Source organism: Etheostoma spectabile, chromosome 9 (assembly GCF_008692095.1).
Source record: "Etheostoma spectabile isolate EspeVRDwgs_2016 chromosome 9, UIUC_Espe_1.0, whole genome shotgun sequence".
In the NCBI taxonomy this organism is placed as follows: domain Eukaryota; kingdom Metazoa; phylum Chordata; class Actinopteri; order Perciformes; family Percidae; genus Etheostoma; species Etheostoma spectabile.
In genome coordinates this window covers 30,723,992-30,733,314 of record NC_045741.1, presented here as the reverse complement: position 1 = coordinate 30,733,314, position 9,323 = coordinate 30,723,992, and the positions used below count along the sequence as shown (strand labels likewise).

General features: G+C 41.4%; 1 protein-coding gene and 1 long non-coding RNA gene across 2 annotated transcripts in view; both read right to left on the bottom strand.

The window, feature by feature from the left end:
- LOC116695499 (uncharacterized) overlaps window positions 1-7,707 on the bottom strand; it is an 18,057-nt gene extending 10,350 nt beyond the window's left edge. Inside the window, exon 1 of the long non-coding RNA XR_004333474.1 lies at window positions 7,696-7,707. This is a non-coding gene — a long non-coding RNA (uncharacterized LOC116695499). The remainder of the gene's footprint in view (window positions 1-7,695) is intronic.
- Window positions 1-9,323, bottom strand: part of LOC116695487 (cadherin-2) — a 101,935-nt gene that overhangs the window by 83,653 nt on the left and 8,959 nt on the right. The gene's annotated exons all lie outside the window — the stretch shown is intronic.

Genomic DNA, 9,323 nt, shown 5'->3' with positions numbered 1-9,323 from the left:
TAGTCCTCAGATTGGACAGATAGTCTAGCTAGCTGTCTGGATTGACCCTGCAGAGATCCGAGGACCAGGTAACCATCGTCCGGAGGTTAGAGCGCCAACACAGAGGAAGAGGAAGGTAATCCTTCTGGTGGAATTTCCCGGAGCATCTCAACAAATGAAATGTGGTCGATATAGACTAGTTGAATGGTAGCGACACTCCTGCTCCACACACACACACACACACACTAAAACACACATATACACACACAGCTCCACTGACCTCTCAGTCACTCCCCACATTGCGGCTTTTAACAGTCAGGTTTAACCAAGGAAACCAGGGGATAGACGTTCTTACTGACTCATTCAGACCTGGACTCTGTAATCCCATCATGCTTTGGCAGGACTCACTGATGTTGCCATTTTTGCGGTGTTGTTCATCTAACCCCCGTCATACTAACATGAGTTGAGAAACAGTGAAGTGTCGATGCATGAAAACCCAAGTTGGGATGTTAGTAATTCCTGGCCGCTGGCTCGGATTTACAGCCTGTGCATTCCAGCGGTCCAGCTCGACACCGCTGGGACGCAACAGAAAAAAAACACACTCCCCCTCATATACCAGCTCCTGTGATGTCAGTGATGTTTGATCACTGCCGTGGTAATTCGCCGTAGCAGAGGCGAATTTCACAACGAGAGGATGAGTTTCAAAATTCACTCAATCATTTGCAGATGGATCTCTGAGCTTGTCAGGCTGAAAGAAACCGAAGAAAGTTCACCAGTCATATTTGCTGAGTATTATGTTTTTGTTCAAAGGACTTTAAGTTTCATATCTTAACCCTCATGTTGTCCTCGGGTCAAATCGACCCGTTTTACTATAGCAATGTTCTTTTTAAATACCCAAAATAACATGATTGATTCCACACAACGCTCTTTGCCAAGTACAAATCTCTACTTTCATTCATTTTGGGGCGTCTTATTCAATTTTATAGCGTTTGAAAAACAAATTGAAGTAGTTTTGAAATAGTATTGAGTAAAAGTTGACATATTGCAGTCTATGATTATCCATCAACATCCATTCCTTTAATTTTAATCTAAATAATTCCTAATTTCTGCTTTCTAACTCAAACATTAGGTATAATTTCCTAAAAAGGAAGCTTATTGACCATAAATTCCAAAAAATAACTGTAAAACTAAAGTTAAAAGACATACATTGAAAAAAGTTTTGAAAAAAAGGGACAAAAACGTAAGAAAAATGTAAAAGCGTTGATTAAAAAGCATCAACAAACATGTTGATTTTCAATTTTGACGGGAAGACAACTCGAGGGTTAAGTTTGTATTTTCATACTTTTTATTTATCAGACAATTAATATATTTTGATGTTCTGTTGCGTAAAAAAACAATACAACTAATTGTTATCATATTATTTTAATGAGAACTCATAAATAACTACAAAAAAATTAATGTTAGGGAAATATGTTTATGTTTTGTTACTGGTGTTTCTGGGTTTTATTTTTTATTTTTTGTATATATCGGCCGATATATTGAAATATTCGATATACCGGAATATTTTCTCTGTAAATCACGTTATTTCTAGAAAAGGTTTGATAGCTTGTACAGTGGCTCGCATAAGTGTACACACCCGTGCTAAAGTAGATTTTAAAAGAGGAATAAAAAAACATCTTTTGGAAAATTGAACTTGATGCCTTAATTAAAGAAATTGAGAAAAATCCAACCTTTTAAGGACACTATTTTTCTTTGTGAATGAATAATGTATCATAAATAAATAAATGTTCTTCATTAAAATACAGGGGGCATAGGTATACACACCCCTATGTTAAATTCCCATAGAAGAAGGCAGATTTTTATTATTAAAGGCCAGTTATTACATGGATCCAGGATACTATGCATCCTGATAAAGTCAGGCATGGGGAACCATAAGATCATCTCTCAATGCAAATCAAATCCAGCTATTAAGCTAACTGAAATAACACCATGCCTATCTCTAGGTTCATGCTCTGATGGGAAGGAGCAGCTGACGTAGTGGACTGAAGAACTGACCTCCACCCTGCCATCCTTAAAATGAAATGAAAAAAAAAGAGTACTTTCTGCAAAACATTAGACGCAGAATGGGAAGAATATAGGAGCAATGAACATCCCATAGCTAAGACGTTAATAAGCCCCTACTAGAAACAAAACAAGAGGAGCAGGAGTCAATAGAGAGGGGGGGAAACGAGTGGGACTGATTCAGAGAGAGAGAGAGAGAGAGAGAGAGAGAGAGAGCTCTCATTTTGTATCTCTTCTAGGGGAGACATTGATGTATGAGGCTGGAATAAAGTAGGGCAATCCCCTGCGTGAAAAGAGAAGAGAAAGAAATGGGAAAAGAAAGGGAGAAAAGAAAGGAAGAAAGAGAGAGGGATTTAGAGGGAGGATGTGGGGAGATGAATGTGCTCAGTGTCAGCTGGCTCATGGGATGGGGGTTTCCACGGCTGGGTATGGCGGTGCAGAGCAGCAGCCGGCTGTAGGAGGCTGCAGCGCTGACTCACTCACACACACACACACACACACACACACACACACACACACCACAACAGACACACACTGCCTAATAGGAGATGGATGGGAAACTGGGAAGTCAAAGCAGTCCGCCTGCTGCACTCCACAGGAAGTACAGGACACACACACAAACACACACACACACCGTACTGTACACACAACAACACACACATGACACTGACAGTACAACACATACTGTACACCACACACACCACACACGCGCACACACACACACACACACTGTACAGACCACACACCACACACACACACACACACACCACACCACACACACACACACACATACTGTACAGAAATGCAAACCAGCATAAGCACATTTGCACACTGGAGAAAAAAAACCCACACACACATTGCAGCATGATAAGCAGATGGAGGTACACCCACACACCACAACCACACACACACACACACAACATATACCCAAATATGACAAACAGGAAGATGACCCACACAAACACCTCCGTCATGGCTATAAAAGCACACTAAAACCAAACCACCATTATTACTCACATTTCTCTATTTTATTACACACACACACACACACACACACACACACACAACACACACACGCACACACACGCACGCACACACACATGCACGCAGATATGGGTGAGCACACATAAAACTGGGCAATATTTTGATATTACATCAATATCGTGATATGAGACTAGATATTACAGTAAAGTGATGTCATTTTATGTACTTACCAGACAGGTTATGACTAGTTCTATTATTTGCCTTTACCCACCCAGTCATTATATCCCCATCACTGTTGATTATTTATCAAAAATCTCATTGCGTAAATATTTAGTGAAAGCACCAATAGTCAACACTACAATATTGTTGCGGTTTCGATACTGAGGTATTTGGTCAAACATGTTGTTTTCCGCAGCCTACTCGCAAACACACACCCCCACACACCACACACACACACACACACAGACAAAGGGACTGTCCAGTTACTGGAAACAGCTGAATCAACTTTCCATTCCTCTATGTATTTTCGTTCCTTTCCACAGAACCAGAGGCAGTTTCCAGTAAGGGTTGAATAATTTCAGTTCAATAGAGTTGTTAGTATTCCTCTATAATGCCATTTGAATTTCATTCTTTTTTTTTAAATTTTCTGCCTGTTATTGATATTTACTACACTACTCAGGGTGATGAATTGCCAATTCAATACCATGCTGTCCACTAGAGGGTCTTTAAACTTTAGCCTCGAAGGAGATGTGTAGTATCTCTGTGTACCTAAGTACGTACCCACGGCGTCGGTTTAACACAGAATCATACATTGGCCTTAACCCTTGTTTTGTCTTTGGGTCAATTTTGACCCATTTTGAGAAGGAAAAAAAAACTTTATCAGAAAAGTGTCTATCAACCAAAATTTCAGGAAAATAACGCGCATTGTTCCACACAATGATCAGCCCACTGCTTTCTTTAAATGTAAAATGTAAAAAAAAAACTCGACAAAAACATCAGGGGGGAAAGCAACAAAGGTTTTGAAAAAAACAATCAAAGGTTTCAATTTTGAACAAGAAAAACACTTTTTATCAATGATTTTAACTTTTTCTCATGTTTTTGTCAATTTTTTCAACACTTTTGACGCTTTTTTTCAATGTTTGTCACTTGTTTTGACGTTTTCAACACTCCGTAATTAAATTATTAACTTTATTTGGGGAATTTATGGTCACTAAACCTCATTTATAGGAAATGATACCTAATTTCTGAGTTAGAAAAGCAGAAATTAGGAATTATTTAGACTAAAATTAAAGGAATGGATGTTGATGGATAATCACAGACTGGAATATGTCAACTTTCACTCAATACTATTTCAAAACCACTTTCAACTTTTTTTCCCAAATGCCATAAAATTAAATAAGACGCCCCAAAATGAATGAAAGTAGAGATTTGTACTTGTGGACTCAATCATGGTATTTTGGGTAGTTAAAAAGAACACTGATATAGGAAAACGGGTCAATTTGATCAGAGGACAACATGAAGGTTAATAAAGTGCTGTGGTGTGCTAACGGCTACGGTAAGACCCGTGTCTCCTCCCCCCCCATCCACACCTTTCCCTCCCTGATTACCACACCTGTAAATATACCTAATTCCCAGTGACGTGCCACACCCAGTGAAATACTCCCCCAAGTGGCTAAAATAAATAACTAAATTAGCCTATAAAACACTAAAAAAATAACAATATAACTAAAATAATAACTAAAAAGGTGGATATAAATGGCTCCTTCAATCTGAATGTATGTTTTAAATGGTAATGGCAGCGGAATGGGGGTTGGCCCGAGCCAAAATGTTCACATTGTGGAACAATCAAGTTTACCTTATCAGAGTAAGAGGGGACTTCGGAGTGTGGATGAACTCTTACAAAACTCTCCAAAAAGCTGGAAGACGGTGTCGAAAATGATGGACTGTGTCAAATATCTACTCTCGTGCTACATCCTGTTTCCTAAGACTGTCAGCTGATCTCCACCTCTGACCTCCTTTCCTTTCCAACCCATCCCCCAGACACTCCGTCTCTCTGTCTATCTATAATTATGTATCTCCCCTCTATCCTCTCATTAATAATTCAGTCTTCCTCTGCTCCAATTAAATAATTAACAGCGCCAAGAGCCATCAGACTGTAACCCAGCAGACCCTGGCTAAATGAGTCCCTCACATCCTTTTACAGAAGCAGGAGGTTTGGGGATGTGGCTGCATGTGTCCACGGCAACAGCAACAGCTTCCAGGCAGACTGATCTCATGAGATGGCGTATGTATGAGACGCCAATTCGTATGCCATTATGGGCGTGTTATCAAGACGCATACTCGCTTTTTAGCGTGTTTATCAGCCATCTGGTCTCCATTGACTTACATTACCTTGTGTGAATTTACACCGTAGCGATTAGTATGAGAGGGCGAAAATCCTCGTAGGGAGGTTGGTCGGGGGGGTGGTGGGGTAAAACACAGGACTTTCACCCAGGAGACCGGGGATCGTGTCCCGCGTGTTGTGTTTCCTAAACCTACCCATTGTATTTCTTTTTTTTTTTTTTTCCTAAAGCCAACCCCGTTCTTCTTTTCCTAAATCCAACCGTGTCACATGTCCTAAACTCAGCCGTCACTTTTTTCCAGCGATAACACGGCAAGTGGCGATAACACGGCAAGTGGCGATAAGATAACACGCCAAGTGGCAATAACACGCCAAGTGGCAATAACACGCCAAGTGCCGATAAGATAACACACCAAGAGGCGATAACACGCCAAGTTGCATTAAAACGCCAAGTGCCGATAAGATAACACGGCAAGTGCAGATAACACGCCAAGTGGCAATAACACGCCAAGTTGCAATAACACGGCAAGTTGCAATAACACGCCAAGTGGCGATAAGATAACACACCAAGTGGGGATAAGATAACACGGCAAGTTGCAATAACACGCCAAGTGGCGATAAGATAACACACCAAGTGGCGATGAGATAACACGCCAAATGGCAATAACATAACACGGCAAGTGGCGATGAGATAACAAGCCAAGTGGCGATTAGATAACACGCCAAATGGCGATAACATAACACGCCAAGTGGCGATAAGATAACACGCCAAGTGGAGATAACACGCCAAGTTTCAATAATATAACACGCCAAGTGGCAATTAGATAACACGCCAAGTGGCAATAAGATAACACGCCAAGTGGCAATTAGATAACACGCCAAGTGGCAATAAGATATCACGCAAAGTGCCGATAAGATAACACGCCACGTGGCGATAACATATCACGCCAAATGGCGTGTATGCTTACGTCCTCTGTATACAGCGTAGACATACAGTGGTGTGAAAAAGTGTTTGCCCCCTTCCTCATTTCCTGTTCCTTTGCATGTTTGTCACACTTAAGTGTTTCGGAACATCAAACCAATTTAAACAATAGTCAAGGACAACACAAGTAAACACAAAATGCAATTTGTAAAGGAAGGTGTTTATTATTAAGGTGAAAAAAAATCCAAACCATCATGGCCCTGTGTGAAAAAGTGATTGCCCCCTTGTTAAAACATACTATAACTGTGGTTGTCCACACCTGAGTTCAATTTCTCTAGCCACACCCGGGCCTGATTATTGCCACCCTGTTCACAATCAAGGCATCACCTTAAATAGGAGCTGCTTGACACAGTAAGGTCCACCAGAAGATCCTTAAAGCTACACACATCATGCCGAGACCCAAAGAAATTCAGGAACAATGAGAAAGAAGTAATTGAGATCTATCAGTCTGGAAAGGGTTATAAAGCCATTTCCAAGCTTTGGGAATCCAGCAACCACAGTGAGAGCCATTATCCACATATGGCGAAGACATGGAACAGTGGTGAACCTTCCCAGGAGTGGCCGGCCGCCCAAAATTACCCCAAAGCGCAGCGACGACTCATCCAAGATCACAAAAGACCCCACACAACGTCCAAAGAACTGCAGGCCTCACTTGCCTCAGTTAAGTCAGCGTTTATGCCTCCACCATCAGGAAAAGACTGGCAAAAATGCCTGCATGGCAGAGTTCCAAGGAAAAACCACTGCTAGCAAAAAGAACATCAAAGCTCGTCTCAATTTCTCCACAACACATCTTGATGATCCCCAGGACTTTTGGGACAACTCTGTGGACCGATGAGCAAAAGTGGAACTCTTTGGAAGGTGTGTGTCCAAGTATATCTGGCGTAGAAGGAACACTGCATTTCATAAAAAAACATTATACCAACAGTAAAATAGGTGGTGGTAGTGTGATGGTCTGGGGCTGTTTTGGCTGCTTCAGACCTGGAAGACTTGCCGTCATAAAGAATGAGAACTATGAATTCTGCTGTCTACCAAGAGATCCTGAAGGAAATGTCCGACCATCTGTTCGTGTACTCAGCTGAAACAAACTTGGTTTCTGCAGCAGGACAATGATCCTAAACACACCAGCAAGTCCACCCACGAATGGCTGAAGAAAAACAAAATGAAGACTTTGGAGTGGCCTAGCCAAAGTCCTGACCTGAATCCTATTGAGATGTTGTGGTATGACCTTAAAAAGGCGTTCATGCTCGAAAACCCTCTCTAATGAAACTGAATTAGGACAATTCTCAAAGATGAGTGGGCCAAAATTCCTCCAGGACGCTGTAAAGCCTCATTACACGTTATCGCAAACGCTGTTGCAGTTGTTGCTGCTAAGGGTGGCCCAACCAGTTATTAGGTTTAGGGGGCAATCACTTTTTCACACAGGGCCATGATGGTTTGGATTTTTTTTCACCTTTAATAAAAAACACCTTCATTTACAAATTGCATTTTGTGTTTACTTGTGTTGTCCTTGACTATTGTTTAATTGGTTTGATGTTCCGAAACCTTAAGTGTGACAAACATGCAAAGGAACAGGAAATGAGGAAGGGGGCAAACACTTTTTCACACCACTGTACACATGGACAGCTCAAAATGCGTACAGATAACACGCCACTTAAGAAATTCTGAGTGTATGTTTTTACATAAAGTCATGATGTCTTGTTGCTCCAGGACAGGTGCACCGGGACTCCGTTACCCGCTTCTCGGTTAGTGGTTAATGATCAGCTAACGGAAAAAACAACAACATTATCATCTATAATCCATACATTCCTTCAGAATCAAATCAAAAAAACACAGCAAAAAGGGATTTCATTCCAGCAGAGGATAGTCACTATCTGACCTTTATTTCTCCAGACAGCCAAACCCTGCTTCAAATTACAGTTCCACATGTTCACACTGGGAGCTGCCCTGCACAATCACAGGCTTCTTCTGTTACCCAGCAGAGCATCTCAGCAGTAGATGTTTGTACAGGCCAGGGGTTCAAACTGGCAACCTTACAGTCCTAAAGCCCATCTCTAGCAGTGCACGCACACACACGGAGACATGAGCCGGCGGGGAACATGTTTGAGTTGGACTGAGCTCTGTAGAACACATTTTTAAACATGTCTAAGACCATTTCAGTGAGTTTACCTCCTACTAAACGCCTGTTTAAATTACTTTAGGAAGGTTTCTTCAGACTGTAAAATTACATACAATGAAGAATTCAAAAAGACTTTGACTTTCGATGTTCTTTAATGAAAAGATCTCACACCAGTACAGCAACATTGACCGGTGAAGTCAATTAGAAGCCCTTGTCCTGTGATAGCTGTCTGACCTGTCTAAAAGTTGTAAGTCTTCTAGTAGCTGTGCCAAGAGAAATCTCAGTCATTCCAAATCAGCAGAGAAGGAGAGCGTAGGTATGTTAGGAGATAACATAGTCCAAGGCTAATTACTGCTAACATGCTAGTTAACATTACTAATTAAATCTAAACAGCTAATGTAAGACAAAACTACCTGCAAGCTTTTAATGACAATACGGTAATTTCTCTACCGTGCGACAGAAAGTCGCGTGGTTATGACACAATCCTTAGCCTATTTGTACAAAAACATCTTTGTCGGCACACGGCAGATAGTGCGGGACAGGAAGTCGAGCACAGAAACGAAATAAAACATCCAGTTAATTTTCAAAATAAAATACGCCGTGCCGTGGCAGATCATATTTCATATTTCCCTGCACTACACCTTAAAAACACAGCACAGAGTTGTTTCCCCTCTACTCCTCTGGGTGGTGACAAACTGTTGGTGGTTTTGTGGTTCTATTCTACATGGATTTGCGGGTCCTACAGAGGATCTTGTGGGTCCTTGAGACAAACCTGGACCTGGTGGGTATTGACGGACGGCGGAGCACGGAGCCGATCCACAACCAAAATTGGGGGTTAGCCTAAGAATCTCCCCATAGGA